This window comes from Carettochelys insculpta, chromosome 6 (assembly GCF_033958435.1).
Source record: "Carettochelys insculpta isolate YL-2023 chromosome 6, ASM3395843v1, whole genome shotgun sequence".
Taxonomy (NCBI): Eukaryota; Metazoa; Chordata; order Testudines; family Carettochelyidae; genus Carettochelys; species Carettochelys insculpta.
This window is the reverse complement of record NC_134142.1, coordinates 68,980,008-69,006,048: the sequence shown is the minus strand read 5'-3', so window position 1 is coordinate 69,006,048 and position 26,041 is coordinate 68,980,008. Positions and strand designations below refer to the sequence as shown.

Genomic DNA, 26,041 nt, shown 5'->3' with positions numbered 1-26,041 from the left:
GACCAATGGATCAGTAACTGTCCAGGGTAGCTGGCTTCCATAGGATGAAGGCCACCCTTTTCTGTAGGAGGAGTGCCGGCCTCATGCGGGTGTCCCGGTGGTGGAGGACTGGGGCAAGCCAGTGGCACAGCTCCAGGAATGTCCCCTTGGTCATCCTGAAGTTCTGTAGCCACTCGTCATCACCCTAGTCCTCCAGCACCAGCCGCTCCCACCAGTCACTGCTTGTGGGGAAGCTCCACAGGCGGTGGGTGACCCAGGGGACTGGCTGGGGACATCGCACCCTGAGGATGGCCTCCGGGAGAGCAACTAGCAGAGCGGCCACCTGGAGCCGCTGCAGCACAGTGGCCAGGACCACAACCAGTGCGCAGGCCATGGCCTCAATGCTGGGGTGCTGCTGCTCGGGGTCCATGAGGGCCCAAGATTTCCACTCTGCGCTCTCTCTCTCTCTTCTCTGCCTGGAGACAGGTCTGGGGGTGGGGGGGCCTTTAAGGGGACGGTGGGTGGTGGGAGGCAGCCCCAGAAGGGCTTGTCCTTCATGTGACCCTGTCCATGGCACTTCCTGCCCCTGCTCTTTCGACAGAGCACCCTGGTGTGTGTGGACTCTCTTTTTCAAAATTGTGCTGGGGGGGCCTTTCGAAATAACAGATCGAAACTTCAGTCCCCACTGATGTGTGTGGAGGCTCCATTTCGAAAGAGCAGCTTTTGATGTTCTCTTGCAAAAGACGTTCTTTCGAAACAGAGCTGTAGTGTAGATGCACGCTATGGTGGTATACAGTAAACATACAGATTATCTCTTACCTAACATTCCCCTATTTGTATTGCACAATAGACTGTGAGCAGTTTGTTATATATATTGTATTTTATGATAATGGTGGAGAGCCGTTGCAAAAAGGCAGATTGAAGTGTTTTGAAGACAGTCAGATTTGCCTAAGGGAGTACTGAAGCTCAGGCCCCCGGCCTTGACCATAAGATGCTTCAAATCCACCTCACTGAAAGCTTTGAAGGAGAGTCAGTAGCATTGGGGTGAAGTGTTCACAATGACTTGTTTAATGGGTGAGCTGCTGTGTATAGGACCAACTGGAGACTTCAGGTCTTTCCATGTACAGTCTATTACATTAATTCCAGACGGAGGTCCTGAAAGCTCAAGACTCAGATACTGTGTCTAGATCTGCACCTGTCAGGAGGGGGTCAAAGCCTTTTGGAAAGCCAGCGTTGGAAAGGGGGCCTACAATTGAGAGTTCTGTTGGCAGAGAGCAACCTCCCACCGTGGTCCATTGGGATTGCTTTAAGGGGAAGGATATGACCCAACTCTGGGCCTTTCCATTTGCCCCAATAGATCTTTAAGCCAAGACAGCACTGCTTCAAGAAGGATGGTGCTGAATGCTAAATCGTATGTGTGCTCGATCATGTCTTTCTTAAAAAGTACAGGTATTGAACAAGCTTATAAAAATGGATAATGCTTCCATTTGAGAATTAAAAAGTTATTTCCAAGAGGTAATCCATTACAGAGCAGCAGAAAGAAGAAATTATGATGAATAAGCAATGCTGGGGCATAGAGGGTCTTGTCTGTACAATACAGTTTTATGAAGTGTATATTTTTCCATATGGAGTCCATGTGTCGTCCAAAAAAATGACCCCTTGTATCATTAAAAAAAGGAAACATTCCCATGCGATGTCTTTGTAAGGATCTCATAGGTAATATACTTTTTAAAGAACTACCATTTGGTTTGCGGGAAAATGCTAAAAAGGGGAGTTTTCAGAGACAATTTTGTAAATGTATCTCACTTTCTGCAGTTCTCACTTTTTATAGCTGGAAGCATTAGCTTGGAAACAAGATCTGTTGCTCTGATGTTTGCGTATACTTCTTGCTTGCACTTCACCTGACTTTGTAACTGTCTGCTTGTGGTATCTGATATCTGGCTTTGGAGATGAGCATGATGGCACAAGCCCAGGATGAGGAATAAGTATCAGGTATAACTTCAGAACTCCTCATAAGCCAGAAAATTGGTGTTCAATAAGGTAGCTTGAAAGGAGGTTTTGTAAATGAAGAGGGCCTGATCCTATGGTGCCTTGTGCTCTATGCAGTGATTAGATGTGGGCAAAGACCATTGGATTAAAAAACAATGTTGTCTATATGGAAAATGTAGGTAGCTGTAAAATAAAATACATAAAAATGGAAGAAAAGGGAATTTGCCAGTGAAGAATATATCAGAAGCTGGGAGTTGTAGAAAATTGTAAGGGAAGTTAAGGGACACAAAGGGCATGTCTACACTAGCTCCCCACTTCAAAGGGAGGATGGTAAGTAGGGTGTTGGGAGTTTATTAACGAAGCACTGCGCTGCATGTGCAGCACTTCATTAAGCAAACTCCGCCCCCCCGCAGCAACTCCGAAGCATTAAACTTCAAAGTGCCGGCTCATGTGCAGCCATGGCTCACCCACCAGTACTTCCAAGTGCCCGGGGTACTTCGAAGTCCCTTTACTCCTCAAAATTTTGAGGAGTAAAGGGAGTTGGAGGTTGCCCAGGCACTTTGAAGTTCCGGCGGGTGAGCCGTGGCCATGCGCGAGCTGGCACTTTGAAGTTTAACGCTCCGGAGTTGCCGCGAGGGGGAATGTGCTCAATGGATTGAATTAGCCCTTTTGGAAGCTTCTGTTCAGAGCTGTTCAGCTGATTATCCATCCCAGTGTTTTCAGAGTTACCTCCATTTTTTTCCATTCACAGGCAGAATAAGTTGTGTTATATGTACCAAGGCATGTGTGGCTGTGCACCACCAATAGAAACACATGCTGGTGGTTGTGGGTACTCTGCCGTTCAGCTGGGTGATACCTGAATTTCTCCTGGGCAGCTGCCTATGCCGGAAGCTGAGCGTTGAACACAGCCTGTGTTATACAAGCAGTCAGGCTAGATGACCACAATGGTCCCTCTTGTCCTGGAATCTGTGAATGTGGGCGTAAAATCCAATGGATTTACTTGGTAGCTTTTATATCCAGGTTTCACCGGGCTAACTGACTGCCCAAGGTGCAGGGAAACTATAAATTTGGCCTAAAAGCCCCTGCAAGAAAAGACCGGCTAATAAACATTTGGCCCTTTAGGGACTGCACTGTTAAGTAATAATTGCTAGTATTACCAGGAAAATTATTCATAAGGTGAGGAAATCCTGCACTTGAAGCTAGAAACATGTGGTCACCCAGCATATTTGCCGCCGGTTCCCTTCAGCTCCATTTTATCTGAAATCTTCATCTGTCCACACCTCCAATGCTGTAACACATCTAGCATGTGCAGAATATTCCAGTAAGTGCCTGACTGTTCATGTGTACAAAGACTACTTCTGCGCCTATTCTCAACCACCTCCAAAAATCACCCTCCCTGTTATATAACCCCTTCACAGGCATGCAAAAGCCTTGCTCAGTGATTCTTTGCTACCCTCACAATACACACATCTCACATCAGACTTCCCTCTCTCTACAAGCATCTGTCAACACCCTTCGAGTCTGTCCACCTGATTTCAAATCTTGGGTATCTGTCAAGAAGCTAAGCTTTGTTTGGCATATTTGAGCATGAGAATGGGAATCAAGAATTCTTGAATCTAGTCCTGTCTCTAACACACAGGCATTCCCCACCTATGTTTCTCCTCATGTTAAATGTGTAAATAAGGAGGAGGTCTGAGGAGGTTAATTAAATAGGGTTTCATCAGATACTTAGAACATAAAAACACTTCATACAAGGGCTAAGAATTTGTGCTTTGTAAAATGTTTGTTTATGAAAGATGCTGTAGTAAATCTTTAGTAATTAAAGTTTTATTGTATCATCATTGGGTTAGAAATTTACCATCCTGGGTTAATGCATCAGAAAAAACAGTAATTTACTTTTCTTGGAAAAACTGCCTTTCAGTGATCCAAAATATTTTGCAACACTAAGGCTCAGTCCCTCAAAGACACTGTGGATGTCTTAGATACCTGGGTCTGCCCATTGATTTCAGACTTCCACCTGACACTTACGTGGCACTTTTCACAATAGATCTAAAAGCTCTTTATTAAGGAGGAATTATCCCCATTTTACAGATTAAGAACCTGAGGCACAGAGAAATGCAGTGGCTTGCACAAAGTCCTGTACCAAACCACTTGTGAGCACAGAACCTATGTCTCCTGGGCTCTGCTCCTGTGCTTTAAGACTGAATGTACTTGAAATCTGTCACCGAGCATACCTAGATTCCTGGGATGTATTGGGAACTCAGGGAGAGGTGCACTGTTTCTGGTCTGCGGAGGGGAAGGGAAGGGAAGGGCAGGGCAAGGATGATTCAGAGCCTGCTTGGCAACCAACAGGGAATGAGACGCCCTTCCTTAGGAGCTTAGGAGACAGGAGAAGCCATTTTGAAGCAGTTTGAAGCCAGCAAGGGAAAGCACAGGACTGTCTGTCTGGGAGACTGGTGAGTAGTCCTAAATCTGCTTACAGGATTCCCCACACTGGCCTCCAGGGACCAGAAAGCAAGATCTCTCAGCTTAGCCCAGAGGTCAGTAACCAAAATATCAAGAAGAGCTATCTTTTAAAAAATTCAGTTAAAAATTCAATAATTAAAGAGCCACAATGCATGTGAATACGAGATGGTCCTTAATAAATAACCTCAGACCACACTTTTTGTAACCCCTATTTTAAGAACGGTGCGCACACACAATGATTTGTAATGCAAAACATGTTTATTGCAGGACAGTTTATCAAAAATAATCTTGAGGGTTTTTTTTAACTTTGCAATTATAGCATCAGGCGTCACAAAGAAGCCGTTAAAGAGCCACATGTTGCAGACCCTGGCTCGGCCCTTTCCCTCTCCAAGATTTTCTCCTCTCCAGTTTGAAAGTGGTTTTTTTTTTTTTTTTTTCCGCTGTTGGGGAAAACTTACCCCAGCCAGGCTGAGTTAGCCCTCCAGCCCCTTAGGTGAGATCAGGCACCACTGCTGTTTCTGCTAGGCCAGGGCTGGCTGGCTGCCTGGTGTGAGTGTGTCTGAGACCTGGAGTAGGAGACTAGAGATTGGATTTTAGTACACTTCTGTAGTCTTCACTCTGAGGTCTGCACTCCTTTCTGGTGAGGGGAAGTCCTGGTATCAGAAGCAGCCTGACTCCTGCATGAAGAAGTCACTTGCCAGCAGCCCCTCTGTGGTGCAAGAGGAGTCCAGAGCCATCTTTGAACCTGAAGATCCTTCACAGACTTGTGAGTGCAATGTCTTTTAGTTAGTCAGGGATATTGTTTGGAAGATCCTCTCTTCGCTGAACTATGCCCTCAAGCCAGAGAGTAAAGTGTTTAGGGATTTTGTTACCTGATGCTTATTAAATCTGCAGGGGAATTAAGCAGCTTACCCTGCTTGAGAATCTTTTGGGCTGTATTGAACCCAGCCAGCCACATTACTGACTGCTGCACAGAGGATGTTGTGTTCACAGGTCATCAAGGGGCCCTACAAAGTTTGTGTGCCAAAAGGACGCTTTATTTTACATTTACTACCACAGGGCCCATGACTGGGGAAATGTATGGGTGTTACCTGCCTGGTGACTTTGAAAATAGTGTTTAACCTTCTTTATATCTCCTCTTCAATATAATTACTGTTAAATATATTTGTGTTTTTATTTTTGGAAGTCTTCAACTATTTGGCAAGTGATGATTAAAATGATGATTCTGTGCTTAGAATTTTCCTTCCAAGCTGCCCTGGTGACCCTTGCCAGGAAGGAGCAAAGGGGGATGGAGAACTTCCAAATTCAGAGAGGAAGTTAAGTTACACCCTGATGAGTGGGTGGCAGGATTCAGAAGAACATAGGTCTGTACATCAAAACCAGTAAGATCATCACTAACAGAGGTAACAGGTGGAGAGAGGGTGCGACAAACTGAATTCATAGGTTCTGCATTTTAGGTTGTGGGGAAGAAAATTAAATGATCCTACCCAAACTGAAAACAAAAAGACCTCACAGCTCATCTAGTGTCACTACATAAGACAAGCTGAGTGCTGCAAATAAACAACATCGGGGTGAAAAGTACATTCAATTTAAATCTATTCATGTCTAATTATCGCAGTTGTTAACATCATAGATAAGAACGCTCTTTTTTAAATATGGCCAAATTCTGGTATCCAGCAGACATGTGTTGTCCAGCTGATTGCAGTTAAGTTGTGTGTGTGTGTGTGTGTGTGAGAGAGAGAGAGAGAGAGAGAGATAAAGGGTAGAAATGATCCCCCTTTTCTTGTCACGTGTTCCTTGAATGTTTGTATTACAGCAATGAACGGGTTAAGAAAAATTCCCCATGTACCTGGTATATAAAACTGTCATGTACTCAGATGAGAGGAATGTACTCTACTATGTACTCCAGCAAACACTCTATGCATGGGGGCTGGCTGGGACACATGGTTTTCGGTGTTGCCTTGCACTATAAAGCCCTTCTTTGTTCTTTTGGCTCTGTTTTCAGTATCTGCTGACTATTCCACACCATGTCAGTGCCAAATCTGCCAGCTTTGCTGCAAAGTCTGTGCAGCAGCACATTGTGGGCAGATTGGATGGGGCTGGACTGGTAGCATGTTGATGGCTCCCATTTCTTTGCCTCTCAGGCAAGTCCTCCCATTGACTCCTCCATCTCCCTGTTTCTATAACCCCTAGCATCCACCTTAATACACATCAAAGCCAAAGAAAATAACTGGAGTGAGGAGCCAAGTTTGGTTTCTGACATGGCAGCTCCATTCCTGAGAATGTGCCAAGATGGGTGTAGTCATTGTTTAGGCCAGGATAGGCAAATCGTTTTAAAGTGCATTTTTCTTGCAATGAATACCTTTGTTGAAACTTGTTGAACACATACCATCTCTGACTGTATGATCTTGATCTTGTCCTACACTGATAGCTAGGCAACATTGGGCCTTCAACATGACAGGTGTTGCCAGTTAAACTCCTAGGGGCTACAGGAAGAGTATTGGTAACTCAGTTGGTGGTGATTTTCCCTTTGATTCAGTATTGACCCAATAGTCACAGAGTCATTAGCACCTCCAGCAGCACAGCGCTCCTGTCTCAGATTAGCTGTTTAAAAAAGTCTCTTAACTACTTTGCACTCTAAAAATGCCAGTACGCTATTTGCTCTTTGCACTGTCTGGCCACGCTCTAATTTGGGTGACTGTCCTGCCTGTTCAGAATCCTCCTGTAGATTGAAGTGTTTAACTTTCTGTTTGAGATACTGTAGCATTACTATACCCATTCAACTGCAGTTGCATTCACTTAAGTGATGGCTGCACTTCAGTATAGCTGAGTGATCCCATATTGCTTTAGGATCCTTCACTATGAAAATTGCTGATATGTGCTCTCATCATTAAGATCATGTAATAGTCTTCTTGAGCCTAACTCTGGTAACTCTCTGACCAGAAGGGGCATTTCTTATTACTACAGCAGGGACTTTCTGGATAAATCTGAAGTTAATGGTGTTTCCTGAAAAGTTCTAAAAAGCATGTGAACAGAGACTCTGCTTCATCTGGGTGACTGAAATAAGCAATCCTGTGATCAAAGAAGAAAATCTGAGATGCTTAGCCCATTGGTGACATCTCAGTTTTTGTGACTATCTCATATGGAACATAGACTGCTTGGATTTAGACCTGGGAGAAATTGGAGGGCTAAACTCTTTTTTCCACTGAAAAATGTGATTTTGGGGGTGATCAAAATATATTCAGTGAGTTTGTGTAGATTTTTGGCAAATTTTGTTTTTGCTGGGGGAAGACAAGTTTGGAAAAATGAAAACAAATGGCTTCCAGACTTTTGAAACAAAACCTCTTTACTTTTTGAGGCACTAGATTCATCAGGGCATTCAGGTGCCCTTCAGATAAGGGACAAGCAGCTGGGCATTTGGATTTAAAGTGCTCTAACTGCACTTGTGTGGGAGAGCAGAACATCTGGATTCAAGTCCCTGTTCCACAGGAGGGACTTGAATCTCGATTCCTCACAGCCCAGCTGGGTGCTGTAAGCCCAGGGTACAAAGGGATAGCACCACAACTTATTTCAGGTCAGACTAAATATATTTGACCCAATATTTTTTTTCATATTTTTTGGTTTGGTTTTTGGGTTATCTGGAACACTTCCTCTCCTTCCCCATGCCACCAGCCACTGAGCACAAAAATCAGTTATTCATGCAGCTCTGCACCATTTCCTTTTCTGGTTTTAGTCAGCTTCACTTTCTCCTTCTTCCTGAGCCTCGTCCTATGTTCATATGTTGGAAACTCAACACTGCAGCAGAACGTTTAATGCACTGTAAAACAAGCCTGTTTTCATTCAACTTTTTTCACTTCTCATGCAAACATATCTCGTCATGTTTGACTTTGTAACTCCCCTTTTAAGCAAATCTAAATATTGTGTCAAAATTATGTAATTTGAACCATTTCAAGGTGAACAGCTATGCTTTTGTTTAACCATTAAATAAAAATCTATGAAACTCCAAAGCACTGAATGAATTGCACACAGGCATAGAGAAAAGGGCCTATTCATTCCTAAAACCCATTGGTTCAAATAATCTTACCCAGCAACCAACCCAAATACGTGATGGTTCTTTGGTGCTTGCTCGTGTCCATTCTGATAGGTGTATGTGGGCACCATGTGCAGAATTGTCAGAAGTTTTTTCCCTATTGGTACCAATGTGTTGGCTGTGGGACCCCTTGGAGTGGTGCCAGTACAGTGGTGTATATTCCTCTGCCGACTGCTCAGTTCCCTCTTACTGACAGTGACAGTCATCAGAGCTACTTGCTTTTGCTTTGCAAGTACCAGTGTAGCAGTCTTTTTAATTTTCCTCGATACAGTAAACCCTCGATTAAATGGACTAATGGGGGAAGCGGTGTCCATTAATGCCACAAGACCATTATTTCCAAATGGTTGTACTGTAGGACGATGCACTGACCTTCCCCACCCATCACTCAGTCCTGTCCTCTGCCCCTGCCCCATTCTTCCCCTCACACCTCCATCTCCCTCTCCTAATTACCAGGAATGCAGCTGAATGCTGGCCTGGCTCCTTCCATCTCCTGCAGCTCTCAGCATTGTGGCTCCTCCAGCCCCTGGCTCCGAGCTGCCTGTGCGAAGGTAGAGCATGGCCACCCACAGCCTGCCAGTAGGCAGCAGCCTCCGACACCATGGCTGCTGCTCTGCTCAGCACCGCTGCGCACAGCGGCGGCCGGGCGCTGACATACTCCACGCACATGGGGCAGGAGGAGGAGAGCTCCTGCTCCATGCCGCAGCCCCTCACCAGTTCCTCTGGCCCTGGTAGCCCCAGCCCTGTAGTGGTCCCTCCAGCCCCAGCCACTCCAGCAGCTCTTCTGGCCCTGGCAGCAGCTCTGGTGAGTCTCCAGCATTTGTTTGCACGGAGGCAGAGGGGCTGGCAGACAGAGTCCGTTATTGCCTAAGTCAGTTTGAAGGACTTGAGGGCCACACTCAAGTCTCTCTGGGGATTCACACATCTGTGCCCCAGAGAAAACCTTCTGTGCCCTAGCCCCTGGAAAATTTTTATGCTGGACCACCCAGGGAGAATGTCATTAGGGATATGAATAGTAGAAGACAGCAGTCTCATTCCTCCACTGACCAAGGGCAGGGCTCCATGAAACAGCAACAGAGTTCAAGGTCCATTTTGAAGGTGCACCCAAGGATGGAGTACCAGCTACTCTCCCAGATCCTTACCCATATGTGAGCCAGCTGTCCCATTTCTACCATGCCTGGACCCAGATTACTTTGAATCCCTGGATTCTGAGTACACTGGACTCAGGATTCTTTATCCAGTTCTGTGCCCTCTACTCTCCCACCTCGTTCCCTGTCGCTTTTACAGTAGGTGCAATTGCTCCTGTAGAAGCAATAGAATAGAAGCAACAGAAGTGGTTCCTCAGGAGTTCAGAGACAGGGTGTTTTTTACTCTGTTATTTCCTTATTCCCAAAGCCAAGAGGGGGCTTAACCCTAACCTAGACCTCTGAAACCTCAATTATTTCATAAAGAAGGTGAGATTCTGGATGATGTCCCTACTTTCCATCATTCCTTTCTTGGATCTGGGGAACTGGTATGCCATTCTTGACATGAAAGGTGCCATCATTGTGGCCCACCAAAGGTTTCTCCACTTTCTGGTAGGGAACAAGCACTACCAATTCACGATGCTCCTGTTCAGATGCTCAACAGCCCCCTGAGCATTCACAGAATGCCTGGATGACTTATCAAGACCAAATCATGAGAAAAGGTCAAAGAGCATGTGGCCCTGATCCCTCCCATGTCCCTAAGAATGGGGCTTTCTCTGATTTTACTCAAATCCACTTTGAGACCTATACAAAAGTTAGAGTTCATGAGTACCCTCAGAGATTCCACATTAACTAGGGCTTCTCTGGCCAAGACCTGGTTCCAGGCCATAAAAGGCATCATCAAGTCCCTCTGTCAATGACAACAGCAAGGAATTGGATGAGACTGTTACAACACACGGCTGTGTGCACATGCATAGTCCAGAGTGCCGGGCTGCACCTCAGAGCCCTGCAGGTGTGGTTAGCACAAGCGCACAGATCCAGTAGCGACTCTTTGGACACTGTTGTGACCCTCCCACTGCTTGTTTTCCAGTCATTACAGTGGTGGCTTCAACCTCAGGTAGTCTATGCGGGAGTTCCCTTGGTCAGGCCACAACCCACAATGGTGTTGGTTCACTAGTGCCTCAGAGATATTTGGGGCGGGGGGCACACCTGAGTGAAACCTCCTCACTCAGGAACATGTCATGCTCCTACATGCCAGCCTGGGGTCCCTCCATCTCATGGCCTGGAAACTCCATGGTTGAATCCCTTGGATCTCCAGTGATCAGTCCCAGTAAGGGAGATCTTAATGGAGAATAGGAATGTTTCTCCCGTGCCTCTTACTTGGCAACATGGAAACATGTTTTGATTTGTTCCCCACAGTGGGTGTACTTCCATGGCAGGCTTCTCTACTGCTGCCCTGGACTACCTATCCTCCCTCAAGCAAAAGGGTCTCGCAACATCATCTGTAAGAATACACCTGGAAGCCATCTCTGCCAGTCATCCAGTCGTGAAGGGTCGATTGCTGGTTGCTAAACCAGCAGTCAGATACTTCGTTAAGGGATTAGACAGGCTTTTGCTGCAGGTACCGCAACCAGTTTCCCAGTGGGACCTTAATTTAGTTTTAAACAAGCTCATGGGCCCTCCATCTGAATCCACGGCCACTTGCCCCCTCACATAGAAGATGGTTTTCCTAGTGCCCATAACTTCTGCTAGCAGGGTCTATGATCTAAGGGTGCTTTTGCCTAAGACCCTGCATGTTGTGTTTTACAAAGATATTGTCCAGCTGTGTCTGCACCCTACTTTGCTCCCCATAGTGGACTCTCAATTTCCTGTTAATCAGGATATCTTTCTGCCCATGTTCTTCCCCAACCCCATGCTGCTAACAGGCAGTGAGTGCGTCATTCTCTAGATGTCACACACATCCTGGCATTCTATACTGAACACCCAAAACCTTCCCACAAATTGCCTCAACTTTGTATTGCCGTCGCTGACAGAATGAGGGGACTCCCATAACCTTGCAACACGTTTCATCATGGATTCCTTGATGCATATTGACATGCTATGACTTCATAAAGGTGCCTCCTCTGCCGCTGATGACACGTTACACAATGCACAAGCATCTTCTGCAGCTTCCCTCACACACGTCCCAGTCCAGGTCATCTGCAGGTCAGCAACATGCTCCTCTGTCCACACCTTCACAGCCCACTGTGCCATCACCCAACATGTCAGGCACAATACTGCTTTTGGTAGGGCAGTTCTACACTCTGCAAGCAAGTGAATTGTGATCCTGCCTTTGGAGGAGGGGGTCCGTGGGTAACTCCCTGGTCTCGAGTTATACTCCAACTACAGTTTGTTTAATTTCTCCCAAAACATCCCAGCTGAAACTAATAGTATACTGCCAGCCCAGCTCTACAAATACCTGGAAAATGGCTTAGTCCAGCCACTCATCCCCGTATACCTGGGTTCTGCATGGCTTAATAGCCCTTTTTGATGAAAACCTCTATAAGCTCCTTTTTTGTTTGTGCTAGATTTCCCCCATCCCATTCCAGCTTCCAATACCTCTGGCATCCAACTTCCCTGGCCTTCTCTCAGCTGCTAAGCCTTTTAACGCAATCTTTCTCCTCTCTGCCATATCCCACTCCATCGTTTGATGTAACATTGCATATGGGGGTTCCCCCTGGCCCTTGCAAGCTGCCTCTTTCCCCAAACCTAAGTGCATGGATGTCTTAAACCCGTGAAGATGATTGTTGAGGTAACCAAACATACTGGATTTAAGGCAAATTTTTCCCATCCACACGTTCAGTAGAGGGTCGCGTCAGTGAGATCTCACCTGATAACTCAAATTGGTCGTGGGAGCAAATATCCATTGAACTGTGTGAATGCTATTAGGAAGAGTCACTCTTCTGACCCTCACTTCATCTGTAACTGTCATCGTTTATGAGGACCAAGTTTTGAATGCATTCATGTTTATGATATGTGGATGATCTGGAACAGGGGCCATGTCCTAGAATATGAGCTAAGAAAGTGCTACAGTGTTACAGGCTGCACCTGCCTGGTCACAACCTAATTCCAGTTCCGAATGAGAGAATTTGCTGGACCCGGGGAGGCCCAGGACTTCTGCTCCAGGCAGACCCAACCTCCTGCTCCTCTGGGACTCCGGGCACCCTGCACTTCTGGAGCTGCCACAGGGCTCCAGCAAGCAGGGGCTCCATCTCTGGCCTTGGCCATGCTGCCGGTCACTACTATGGCCCAAGTCCCTGCCCTGCAGATGCTGGTTTGTCCTCAGCCCCAGGACTCCTCTTGTCCAGCAGCATCCATGGTCCAGATCAGAGAGTACCAAATTTAAGAGGTTAAATCTCTATAAGGAAGATAAACTTGTTTTTAATCCCTTCTATGGGCAAGTCAACCACTGTATCTCTAGCAATATCTAACACACTGAACAAATCAGTCTTAAAAAATGTGAAAGGTGCTATAATCTGACTTCCTTTCTGACTATAGCGTGAAGGCTCAATATGATATTTTAGTCCTTATTAGACAATGTAAATATTTGGCTCTGCAAAATCTACAGCTTCCTCTTCTGACTCTCCTCTTTGACAAATTGTCTTAATAATAAAAACAAAACCTGCGCTGTCAATTAAATAGGTTTTTCTTTTTGGAACTGCCTTGAATAGGCCAAGCTTAATTCAAAAGTTCCTGGTGTGATGTGGTCAAGAGTGACTCTTTCTTCCAAACAGCGGGTGACAGACTGGACACTTATGCAGATCTCTGCCTTGGAAGGCCATTTCCTTGGGTCATGCTGCTCATCTCAGTATGTCTTTTCTTTAGGAAATCAAAGGTGATGGGCACTGGAAGTTTTCAGTTGTCTTCCTTATTACGTTTAATTCTTTTGGTTGAAACAGTGAAATTTTTATCTGTATAATGTCTGGAAATATGACCCCATATATAGAATAACCGTAATCGATATGTGACAGGATTTTCACCCTGACATTTATTGATGGGATCTCAGATAGTTAATGTAACTCGTGTACTGCCAGTATTTTCAGAAACCTATGACAGTGCCCCCTAGCAAAGGGGATGTGATAAATTCCAGTGCTCCAGGGCTGTGCCTGCTCATAGAAAGGAAGGAGGGAGGGGGATTACTTATTTCTTTCCATATTGAAATAAAAAACATTTTTAATTAAAAAATAAAAAATAAAAGGGGGAGGCAGTTCCATCCAGCTAACGAACCAGTGTAAAGCTGCCATTTTCGAGTAGATCTTATGCTTTGTTCCTGAAGCAGCTACCAAGTTTGTTGTTAATATAATGCAGGCCCCACTGAGTATCGTTTGTTAAAGGAGTGGAGTTGAAGGCTTGGAAAGAGAGTCTGCAGATGTCTTCCCCTGGGATGAGTTTAATGCCAACTGCTTGGTACAATATGGCCCACTAAAAAGGCAAAAAAAAATATCTTTTAAAGAATTATTTTGAGTCTCTGGGGGAATTTAGTGGTATTGAGAGTGGGGCTGAATTCTGTCAGAGCCCTATCTCCCTTTCCCTATATCTTTGGATGAAAATGTTTTAGTCAAGGCTCCAAGGAGCCCTCTCAAGAACCTTGGTGCTATAATTGCTTTCCCACCTCGACACTCAAAGAAACAAGGAAGCAATATATGAATATATTTTTTTCACTTGAAACAGAATTTGGGGCTGGTGAAAGATGCTCAGCTGACAGCCCTAAAGCCTCTCCACAAAGCAGACACAGCCCCAGTCATGGGAGCACAGACTGCCGGCTGATTGAATGAATGGGAGAGGGGGATATGACCACAGCTCTTCCCTGCCCCTTATGAGGTGACTAGCACATACAGAGATCAGTGGGGAGACAGTCTCTGTGTACAGGGAGCTGCAGTCCTGGCTGTGCCCTACATGGCAGTGCTAGATGGAAGTGAAGATGGTTTACATACCAACATAAGGGGCAGCCACAACCTGGCTTCCTTTTGTTGTTGTTGTATAGACATTAAAATAAATAATTTCACATTTAAAAAACAAACGAACCTGCAGCAGGTACCCTTATAGCCAAAGCTTAGGCAAATTCTTGTTAAGCTTCTTACATTAATGTTAAAGAGAAACAAAATGTGGTAAATTAAAGCTGATTAGCACAGGATTCATGAGGCATGGAGCAGGCCTGGCATGAACAGAGAGATGCACTTTGGTTGAATATACAGGGCCATATTTAACCTTTCGGGTAATGTCACTGAAGTCAAACAACATGCCTGAGGGATGAATTTGGCCCTTTGCCTTTCAGTCAGTTCTTCGTAGCCAAATTATCTTTCTGTTACATTAATGAAAAACACTTAGGCTGTGTCTACGCTAGCCCCAAACTTCGAAATGGCCACGCAAATGGCCATTTTGAAGTTTACTAATGAAGTGCTGAAATGCATATTCAGTGCTTCATTAGCATGCGGGCGGCCGCGGCGCTTTGAAATTGATGCAGCTCGCCGCCGCACAGCTCCTTTTCGAAAGGACCCCGCCTACTTCAAAGTCCCCTTATTCCCATCTGCTCATAGGAATAAGGGGACTTCGAAGTAGGCAGGGTCTTTTCAAAAAGGAGCTCCGTTGGGACGAGCCGCGCGGTGGCGAGCCGCATCAATTTCGAAGCGCCGTGGCCGCCCGCATGCTAATGAAGCGCTGAATATGCATTTCAGCACTTCATTAGTAAACTTCGAAATGGCCATTTGCGTGGCGATTTTGAAGTTTGGGGCACGTGTAGACGTAGCCTTAGTCCGCCAGAAATCTGCCCATAGCTGTATGAGGGCATCTTGGGGGACAGGGCAGTTTCATGCCAGCTGCACTGTACCTGCTCTTGGAATAAACAGCAGACTTTGTTCTGCAAGTCTGTGAAACCAGCACCTCCCACCATGACATGCATTGTAAAACATTAAAAAAAAAAATCCACCATAATGGAATCACACCATTACAGATCCCACTCCTCTAGATGAGAAACTATAACACTGTCCTTACTATACAGCACCCCCCCTGGTTTTTACAATACAGCATATGAAAGGATACAGTAGATGGCTCCATAATGAATAGAAGGCTGTAATTCACTTGAGAAGCTCTGCTGACATCCCAAACCGTGAGAGCGCAGCTGGAGCAGTTTATGAACAGCAGTCAAGTTCCAAGAGGGAAGTCAAGCCTTTATTATTCGCACTACAGTCACCTATTGTTTTGCTTCTTGTTTTTCTCAACATGTTTAGATGTCTGGCATGCAGGAAAGTAAAAGATTGAGAGTGTTGTTGGCTGTAGCCAGCCACGACCTTTGCAGAGGCAGCACAAACTTCCTCCTCACACAGCTCTGCTACTGCGGCTTTAATACCATGCTGCACCTCCCTGCTGCTCTGTCAGTTTTGCCCCCCCCCGCCAGGCTGCTTCACCAGCAAGCCTCAGTCCTGACGTGCACCCTGCCCTGCTATTTCTTACTGGAATCCCACCTGTCCAACTCTGAGGTGCAGTGGCTTAGTTAGCAGCAGCTCTGCTATGCGGTTCTGGGTCTCTCTTGAGAGGAAACTGCATATGGTGCTCAAGTATGCCACATTGTGTCATGATTTTGTGATTAGATTAAGGACCGAGTTAAGGAACCCAGTTAACTTCCTTTCAGCTGAGGCCTCAGACAAGTGTGACTCCTGCTGTCCACGAGCAAAGGGCCTGAAGGATTAATTGTTTGAGAGTCAGTTCAAAGGTGTAATATGATAAGAAATTGAAATGCTTTAACAGAAAAACCTAGCATTGGTTAGTTAATGAGAACATTGGGATGGGACACTTCGGTCCACTAAGGCCATGTAAAAGCATAAAATCACGAGCAGCAGGTGAACCTAGAGCTGTGGGTGGGGGCAAGCCTCCAGGCCCTGCAGCTCGAAGCTCTGCCCTGCTGCCCAGGGCCCTATGGGAGCCAAGCACTCCCCTGCTGTAAGGGCAGGCCACCTCCCCCCAGCGGGCAGTGCATGGCTCCCCCTCGCCCCCCCACCTCAGCCCAAGAACATGGGGGGAAGGCAGATGGCATGAAAATTCAGCCTTCCTGGCCCAGCCCAGAGCACAAGGGGCTGCAGGGGCCCAAAAGCAGGCAGCGTGTGGCTTTAGTGTTCGCTGGCCCCAAGGCAGCATGTGGCTTTAGTCTTCCTTGGCCCCAGCTGGAGCATGGGGAAGGGGTAGCATGTGGCCCCAGATTTCTGACAGCATGTCCCCAGCCTCAGTGAGGCCAGGCTGGCAGTTTGGGAAGACATGGCCTTCCCCTGCCTATTATACCCACTGGCCATGCATAAAATGCCTTTAAAGCAGCCCCAGCTAGCCAGAGGGAAGCCTTCCTGCATAGGTGAACATGAATCACCAGCTGTCCATTTCCTCACCCACTCCCCAGCAGCAGGAGCAAGAAGAGGAAGGATGGAGCAGAGTTCACTGTGTTCTAACCTCCCCTAGCATAAAGTCCCTGCTTCCCTGTTGTCCTCATTTGGATCACAGTGAGGCCCCTAAGAGTCCGAGAACTACAACTAGCATCCTTAATAACAACAAGAAGTCCTGTGGCACCTTATAGACTAACAGATATTTTGGAGCATAAGCTTTTGAAAACTTTTGCTCCAAAATATCTGTTGGTCTGTAAGGTGCCATGGGACTTCTGGTTGTTTTTTGAAAATAAGACCAACTCGGCTACCCCTCTACCCTGTCCTCCTCCCATGCCATCCAAGTGGAGTTCAAACAGAGTGGAGAATTGTGCCCATTTAAATTACTACAGCTAATTTTAGGCTTTTCATAATCACCATATTCTTGAAAGTCCCATCACTATACAGAAGTTGATAATGAGCCATAATAAACATATGGGGCCAGTCTTCATCACTGGTAACAACAAGAAGTCCTGTGGCACCTTATAGAGTAACAGATAATTTGGAGCATAAGCTTTCGTGGGCAAAGACCACATCGTGTATCTGAAGAAGCAGCTCTTTGCCCACAAAAGTTTATGCTCCAAATTATCTGTTAGTCTATAAGGTGCCGCAGGACTACTTGTTGTTTTTGAAGATACAGGCTAACTCAGTTACCTCTCTGATACTCTTCATTGCTGGTGTAACTTTCAGGGACGAATGTGGCCCATAGGTTAGTTCTCTGTGTTTTAGGTAATCTGACTGCAGTGTAAGATGCTAGAGGAATTTCCTGTAAAATACACCAAAAGATGCTCCTGATAAGTTCTCAAACTACCTTGAGCAGATTGTTTGCAGGCAGTTGGATTCATGCTCAGAGCATGTCATGCCAAATAGCTGGAAAATAGAAACCATTCTGAGGATAAGGTGAGGGACGCGTGCTATTTATGTGGGACATACAATAAAGGAAGAACATTTTTTAAACGAGGCGGATTAATGTTTCCACCATTCTAAATACAGCTCAGCTGCAGCAAGCTTCTCTTTAGCCTTACTAAACCAGATCCCCACATTTAGCTGACTCCATTAGCCTGAAAAATCACCACGAAAGGTTACAGTTTGGTCCTTTCAGGAGAGGCTGAGGTGTTCAGTCGGAGAGAGAGAGAGAGAGAGAGAGAGAGAGAGAATGTGTGTTTTGCCAACTTTCTAATTGCACAAAACTGGGCAGCCTTGCCCCACCCTACCCCTTCTCTGAGGTCTCGACCCCAGCCTACTCCGCCCCCTCCCTCTTTTGCTCTCCTCCACCCTCACTTGCTCACTCATGTTCACCTGGTTGGGGCAGGGGATTAGGGTGTAGGAAAGGGTGAGGCCACTGGCTGGGGTGTGGACTCTGCAGTGGGGCCAGAAATGAGCTTTTGTTGGGGGTGATGTTTGAGGGCTCCAGACTGAGGCGAGGGTTGGGGTGTAGGAAGGGCTATGTGTTGTGGGTCAGGGTGCAGGTTCTGGGATGAGGTCAGAAACGAAGGGTTCAGAGTGCAGGAGGGGGTCCAGGCAGGGGCAGGGGTGTGGGATGCAGGTCCAGGAGGGAACGTCAGTGTAGTAGGGGTTCTGAGCTCGGGTACAGAGTTGAGGTCGTGGAGGAGGCTCATGGTTGGGGTATGGGAGGGTTGCAGAGAGCATGATCTTGGGTGTGCTTACTTTGTGGGGGCTCCCCAGAAGCAGCAGCATGTCCCTCAATTCTTAGGCGGAGGCACAGCCAGGCAGCTCTGTGTAGTGCATGCTGCCTCTGCTTCACTCACCACCCCTCAGCTCTCATTGGCTGCAGCTTCTGGCCAATGGGACCTGATTTGTGGGGTCAGGAAGTGCATGGAGGCCCCCCACAAACGCATCCCTCAGCTTAGGAGCCAAAGGGACACATTGCCTTTTTGACCGGAGATGCTGGTTGAAAGCCTGACACTTGGCAACCCTAAAGCGTAGGAGTACGTGTGTAGGTGGCAAGTAACAGAGGGGTACCCAAGTTACCCTGTATCTTCAAAAACAGCAAGAAGTCCTGTTACAGACTAACGGATAATTTGGAGCATAAGCTTTTGTGGGTAAAGACACTCTTCGTTGGATGCATGAGTGTGGGGGTCCCAGAGGAGGGTTTAAATATATGAGCTTACAAAAAGGGGAGGAGTCTCAATCCAGGGGAGGCCAGAGCTGACAAGGTCTGTTCAGTCATGGGGGATGTGGCCCACTATCAGCAGTTAATGTGGAGTGTGCACAGGTGGCTTTCTGTTTTTCTTCCATGTTAGGATGGCAAGTTATCCTATGCCTGCTGAAGTAAAGTTAGTCTCTTTTACGTACACACAAGTCTCCTCTACATTACAAAAATTCACCATTACTGACAATGGATGCCAGCAGCTGGTACAGATGTCAGCTAGTGGTGAAGAGGGGTTTCAGTTTAAGCATAGCAGAACTGCTCAGCACCATTTCAGAAGTCCTGGGTAACCCTTCACCTTACAGCTAAGTTGTGGCTGGCACCTGTATTTACCATTGACACCCTTTGTCAGTAACAGGTAAGTTTTCTATTGTACAGGAGGCTTCGGCTGTGCCAGAGTGGGGATTCTTCAGCTCTGCTTTTCTGGCCAGCACTAACTAAACATAATTGCTTAGGTTTGCTTTAATTTTTTTCTCAAGGAACACGTGGCATATGGAAGGGGAGGATTAATGTACCTGGGGACTAAAGTCAGCTAGCTACAAAACAGGCAGAGGCTCAGCAGCATAGGCTTCTCCACAAGGCCTGATTTTTCATTCTCTTTCATCTTATGTATTTGTTTATACCTATGTAAAGGGCTCCCAGACCAGCATGGTGATATTTTGCACAAGTTTCAGTGACGGTATAAAGGTGCCAGGTAGCTGGAGAGTAATCCATATAGTGCCTTGTCGCTGGCCCAGAGAAAATGCATGAAGAAAATCCTGTATCCAGGTGCTGATCTGCTCAGTTCTTGACCTGTATGAGCAGTTAGTGCTGGTTGTCAGTGTGGGGTTTCTTATTTGAAAGTCCAGCAGAATCCTAGCCATAGTTCTACTGTCACTGCTGGTTCACTGAGCACATGTGGAATTCATGGCACATTTGCCTTTGAACCTTGGTGAGAGATACAGTCGTGTGCTATTATCTATTTCCATTAAGTAATTGTATGTGTATGTCCCTTTTTGCGGCCCCTGTGGAGGATCTGGAACACAAGAACATGGGGACAGCCAAAGGTTATTTGTCAAGAAGTGCTGTGTTTAAAAAGAGATGGTTCACTTTACAAAGGTCCCCTTGATGAGTGAGGAGTGCACAAGGGGTCACATGCACCATCTTCTCCCCTCCCCCCAGCACCTGCCCCCACACTCACTGCAAGTAATGTGGTGCTTCTGAAGGAAGGGGCAGGGAGGGGATAGAAAGGGGTTGTTCTGGCCCTTCTCCAGGCTGAGGGGGAACATGTGCCCAGTTCCCCCTTCCCACCCCCACTCGAGCCTGCCTCACAAATCACCATTGCTTCCATCTCTTCAGGCCAGTCACATGATGACTGAATACGTAAAATCCAAACTCCCAGCAAAATCATTTGAAATTAAGTGGAGTTCTGACTGCTCATAATAAAGAGGCTGCCTCATTCAAGAGTTGGGAGAGGTCTGTTAGTGTGCCTTCTACAAAATGCTTCCTGGTGCTCGGCTTATTCCCTGCAGTGCATTCTCCAGTGTTTTGGCCTGCTGCTGGACTGCCTACGTCACATCCCCAGCAAAGGGATTTTTGTTCTTGTGGCCCTGCTCTGCCTGCTCTGTGTGGGTAGTATTTGCTCACTCACACCTGGGTGCAGTATACAAAGCAAACTGCTCTTAATTGCTTCTGGAACAGTACAGGGAATTGTTTGGACTACATTTGCTGCTTTGATTTGTGGCTTTCAACTAAGAGTGCAAAGAGACAGAGCTGACCTCTGCCAGAACTACAAAGAGCACCCAGCTGGGGCTGTATACATCTCTTAGGAAACAGTTTGGGAGCTGGCCTGACTCACCAAGGAATGCTGCAGCACTGATTACAGTAAATCCTCTTCTTCTGCTGACTTCAGCAGACTGTTTTTGGACAGGAGTCCTGGTTCTAAGAGTACCTCAGAGGTTAAAACAAGAAGGCTGTGGTAACAGAAATCAAACCAGACATCACTGTCCTTCTCTTTACCAGCCTTAATTTGCAATACTTGAAATTTAGGTCTCATTGACCTTGGAGTCTGGGATAAGGGAGTTCCCTCCACCCACAGTTTGTCTCTGCCAGCCTAATGAGGAAATCTGTGGAGAACAGAGGGGGCTATGTTGTCTCTAAGGCTATGTATAGATGGTGGGCACTATTTTGGGATATTTTGGTATCCCAAAATAGCTGTCCATGGCTATGCCACGCGGCCGTTATCGCGAAACAGTTTTCAAGAGCGCTATTCTGGCATCCCTGTATACCTTATTGCATAAGGAGTATTGGGATGCCTCAAAATAGTGCTATATTTCGGCACGTGGCACTGTTTAGACAGCACCGCGTGCCGGAATTGCCTATTTTGAAATCTACTCGAAATAAACTAGCTTATTTCAATCTTAAGGCATTGTGTAGACCTAGCCTAAAGCACCTCAAGATAGAGGCACTGCTATCGAAAGAAAACAGTCTTTGGAGCAGTGAAGAGTTTTCCTACTAGGGCAAAATACCAACACACTCACTTAGTCTTCTGTGGGCTGGGCACCATGCCAGTCAGTTCCATGACTCCAGTCTCTCACTCTTCCCACAGAGGTGCACACTTATACCCAGTGGCAATTCTTCCACTTTCCGCCCCTACCCTAACGGCCGTACCTACTCTGTGGTTTGGTGACTACTCCAAACATCTCCCTTGCCCACTGCACTCCCATGCCCATTGCCTCACCCTCCCCATTTACTTTTAAGGCCCAGCAACTTCCCCAGACCTATCCTTTACTATCACACGTTTCTCTACTTGCCTGGGATGTCCCTTGTGCTCCCCTGCTCATTTGCAAACACAAAGGTACAAGCACTACCCTAATGCCTGCTCCCCCATGCCCAGCATTTTGGGATATTTATAGTTCTAAAGATAGACCTCTTGTTATCCTATACCAATTCTTCTCCATGTGTTAGTCAGCTCTGTTAAATGTGTGTATGTTGAAGGGTATGGGGGGCATTCCATATAGTTGGCAGCATAATACAAGGCACGTATTTTAGTTATTGTTTTGTGGCTTCTGTGAAGTGGGTTGGTTTGGTCTTGCTCTACTTCCAAACAGACATGCACGTCACAACGCTGGCAGCATGGCTGGCAGATTCAGCAGAGATGGAAAGGATTAAATGGGTCATGGCGATATTACTCCCCTTTCAGTCCGAGAAGCAGCTCTCTGGGTCAGGGCTGAGGGCATTGTCAGGGCAGCATATGTAGTGCTGCTGCCTAAGTGATATGTGTTGCATGCATAAACAGAAGGCATCCATGTTCAGAATTGTCACTCCGACACCTTTCACCGTCTTGAAATTTTTATAAAGATGTTAAAGAAAATAAAAAGACTACCTGCTTTGATATTTGCAAATAAATGAATATTCACGTTCCTTTGAATTTTGAAGTTGTATTGAAGACAGATGGAGAGTGCCAGTCTCCGATCAATCCAGGCTTACCATCTCAAAAGCATACACACTAGAAAAAGCTGACAAATAAGACAGGAGGGAGCGTATTTTTATGTAAACATTTTTTATTCAAGCTAATGTTTGAAATAAAGGTTGATGTGGTACACAGGTTAAGAAAAGAAAAAAGCAGTAAAGTAGCACTTTAAAGACTAACAAAATAATTTATTAGGTGAGCTTTCATGGGACAGGCCCACTTCTTCAGACCATAGCCATACCAGAACAGACTCAATATTTAAGGCACAGAGAACCAAACATAGTAATCAAGGTTGACTAATCAGAAAAAAAATTATCAAGGTGAGCAAATCAGAGAGTAGAGGGGCGGGGGCGGGGTACCCAAGAATTCGATTAAGCCAAGTATGCAAAAGAGCCCCTATAATGACCCAGAAAATTCGCATCCCGGTTCAAACCACGTGGTAAGAAAAGGTATCTGTAAATCTGGGTGTTGTGCTTGGATTATCTAAAATTAAAAGTTTTCCTTAAAAAGTGACACAGTACATGTTGTACACAAGCAGAATACTGCAGGCTAAAGCAGCCAAAACTGCTATGTTGTCTCTCCAGTGCCACTAAATGGCTGCTGTGCTCACCTGAACTTTAGAGGCAATGCTTTTCACTTGCACTGGTGTTTGAGGTGTCACATCTATACTCACCATGCCTGACTCTCTGCTGTTGCATACCTTGTGCAGTCATTGTACCTGTGCAATGCGATTATAGAATGGAATAAATGACATGGTCACTTAGCTTAATTTGGTCCCCAGGTGGATCATTCAGTTTTTGTGGGTCTGATTCCTATTCACAGTAAGACCCCTTTATATTATTGGGTCTATAATGTAATCTACTTTAGCTTTTACACTGCCTTTGTGAAGTGAGAATTGTTGTAGAGTGCAAGTTACACAAAACCACAAAGGAATAAGTATTATTTCATGTCTTTTTTCTGGCTGGTGAAAACAGTTTTCATTTTTTATTTAAACTTTTCCCTTCAGAGATGAAGACAAGGACCAGAGAACTAGAAAGTGAAACTGACTAGAAATAGGGTGAAAATTACTTAGGTCCAAAGTCCAGTTACCCATGAAAAATAAATGAACTGCATAAATGGTAGAAATGGGAACTTGATTATAAAATTCTTTGTTTTAATCATTCCACAGTTTATAAGTAATATGGGTAGGGACTTTAGAAAATATTTATGCCATTTTCATCTCGAGTATGTCTCTATAAAAGGCAGTGTGTAACTACATTAGTAATCTATTTATAAGTATGCCCAGGAGAGTGCACAGTAATATATACATACCTAACAAAGAATGTCCAAAGCATTCTCAGCTCAGCATAATATTCCCATGCAGAATCCCTGTAGATGCAGTTACTTTATGTAAAAAGTTTCTGAAGTCTGAGTGAAGGAACACATTTACAGTTTTTACCAGAGAAAGGAGAAGTACATGTGCATCATAGATCAATGCACTAACTATTCTATGCTGGGAATATTTTTTAGATTTGTTTTTGGGTGGTTATTTTTAGGATCATAGAATAGTAGAACTGGAAGGGACCTCAAGAGGTCATCAAGTCCATTTCTCTGCCCTTACAGCAGGACCAAGCATAGTTCAGTATTTATACTGAGCTATGCATTATTTGTAGCATATTTGTAAATGTCTGTTAACTCTGTACAGTGACTCGCTTTCCAGCAGTCCTTATAACAACATGTAACCCTTTGATTTTACCTTACTCCTTTTCCAGCCTGGTTCTTTTTTTTCATTATAATGCTTTTACATGACTGCCAACTTCAAATTTACTTCATTTTCACACACCCCCCCGAAATTATTGCAAGTCATTGTGCACTAAATATAGTCCTCATGTCTGTTTTCCAGATGCTAAGATGTTGGCATACATCCTTACAACATTCCAAGCTAATTCACTCTCCCTCTCTCATGCACATGCACTTAAACACATGCACAAAATTATTCAAAAGAAAGTTCCTGGATTCAGTGCAACAAGTAAAGAACAAGAACAGCACTTACCTTTGCAGAATGCAGTTTTTTCTCCCCACTCATGTACCATTGTGTAGGTTATTTTCTTCCTTGGTTACTTACACCATTTTTTCATCACAATGCTAAAATATCATTATAGGTATAGATATTTTAATTTTTATCTCCTTACAATGGTGGGTTTAATAATTTAAGTTCAAACCTTGCAATGTGATCCATGTAGGAAGATCCCACTCCTACTGCATCTTGGACAGACTGGAAGATTTAGGCCTAAGTCTCAAATATGTCAGAAACAATATGAAAGTTTCTGACTGAAAATATGATAAGGATGGAAACACTGATACAAACTTGAACTGTAGCAGTAGGTTCATTTTGGATAAGTCTCACATAGTTTGAAAACTTATTCATTGTGAAAACTTAGTTGAAGCATATTCCAAGTGCCAGATCTGCAGCACTGGCCTAGAAATCTCATGAACAGAAATATCCTTGTTCACTGCCTGACCCATGTCTGTTCTGCGATGGGGTTCTTATCGTCTTGTCTGTCTTGTAAGTCAAGTGACTATTCTGATAGTGAGTGAAGTGAAACTTGTACAGAATATTTAATATGTCTGTCCTCAACATAGCCTGAGCTGCCCAAAGGCAGGGTATAAATCTATCCTTTTTATTTTATTTTATCATTTGTTAACAAATTCCATGCATTTTGTAGAACAACAAAAAGTCCTGTGGCACCTTATAGACTAACAGATATTTTGGAGCATAAGCTTTTGTGGGCAAAGACCCGCTTCATCATCTGACTCATGCATCTGATGAAGCGGGTCTTTGCCCACGAAGGCTTATGCACCAAAATATCTGTTAGTTTATAAGGTGCCACAAGACTTTTTGCTGTTCTCAAAGCTACAGACTAACATGTCTACCTCTCTGATACTTGTCATGCATTTTGTAGTATCTTTTCATCTCAAAGGATCCTGGAGTGATTTAGAAATTTATCCCAGTACTCAGAGCATACACCTGAGGTTTTATCCACCTCTGAAGTGCAGTCACCTATCTAGGACAACATAACAGCTGACAGCTGATCTGGTATTTCAACAAAGTTGGAGTGGCGGGGGAGATTTTGGTTGGCAGAATGTGCTGGGGACAGACTTTTCATTGTGTTTGTGCGGGTGGGTAGTCACACACAGCACTTAACTCAGTAGGTCCTCAGTCTTTGATTGGGAACTCTATATGTGGCCACATTATAAACAGTAACAATCTGGCCAGGACCACAAGGTTAAATTTGTCTCATGAGGTTGTGTAAAATGCATATGAATTTGTATTGTCTTTATGTGGTGAGGGCCTCAGTCTCACCCAGAGGACAGCATCTCCCGCCTCCTAGCACCAATGATTCATTATTGTCTCAGAAGCATGACTCCTACTGAACCACTAAGCCCACATCTTGCAGCACCTGTTCCCAAGAATTGGCCTAGCCCTGCTTGGATTTTGAAGCCAGATGAGAA

The 26,041-nt window shown here is 45.3% G+C and overlaps 1 protein-coding gene and 1 long non-coding RNA gene across 3 annotated transcripts in view; one reads left to right on the top strand and one right to left on the bottom strand.

Annotated features, from left to right (window-relative positions):
- RAD51B (RAD51 paralog B) overlaps positions 1-26,041 on the top strand; it is a 620,032-nt gene that overhangs the window by 545,891 nt on the left and 48,100 nt on the right. The window lies entirely within an intron of this gene.
- Positions 1-26,041, bottom strand: part of LOC142014534 (uncharacterized) — a 50,369-nt gene that overhangs the window by 994 nt on the left and 23,334 nt on the right. The gene's annotated exons all lie outside the window — the stretch shown is intronic.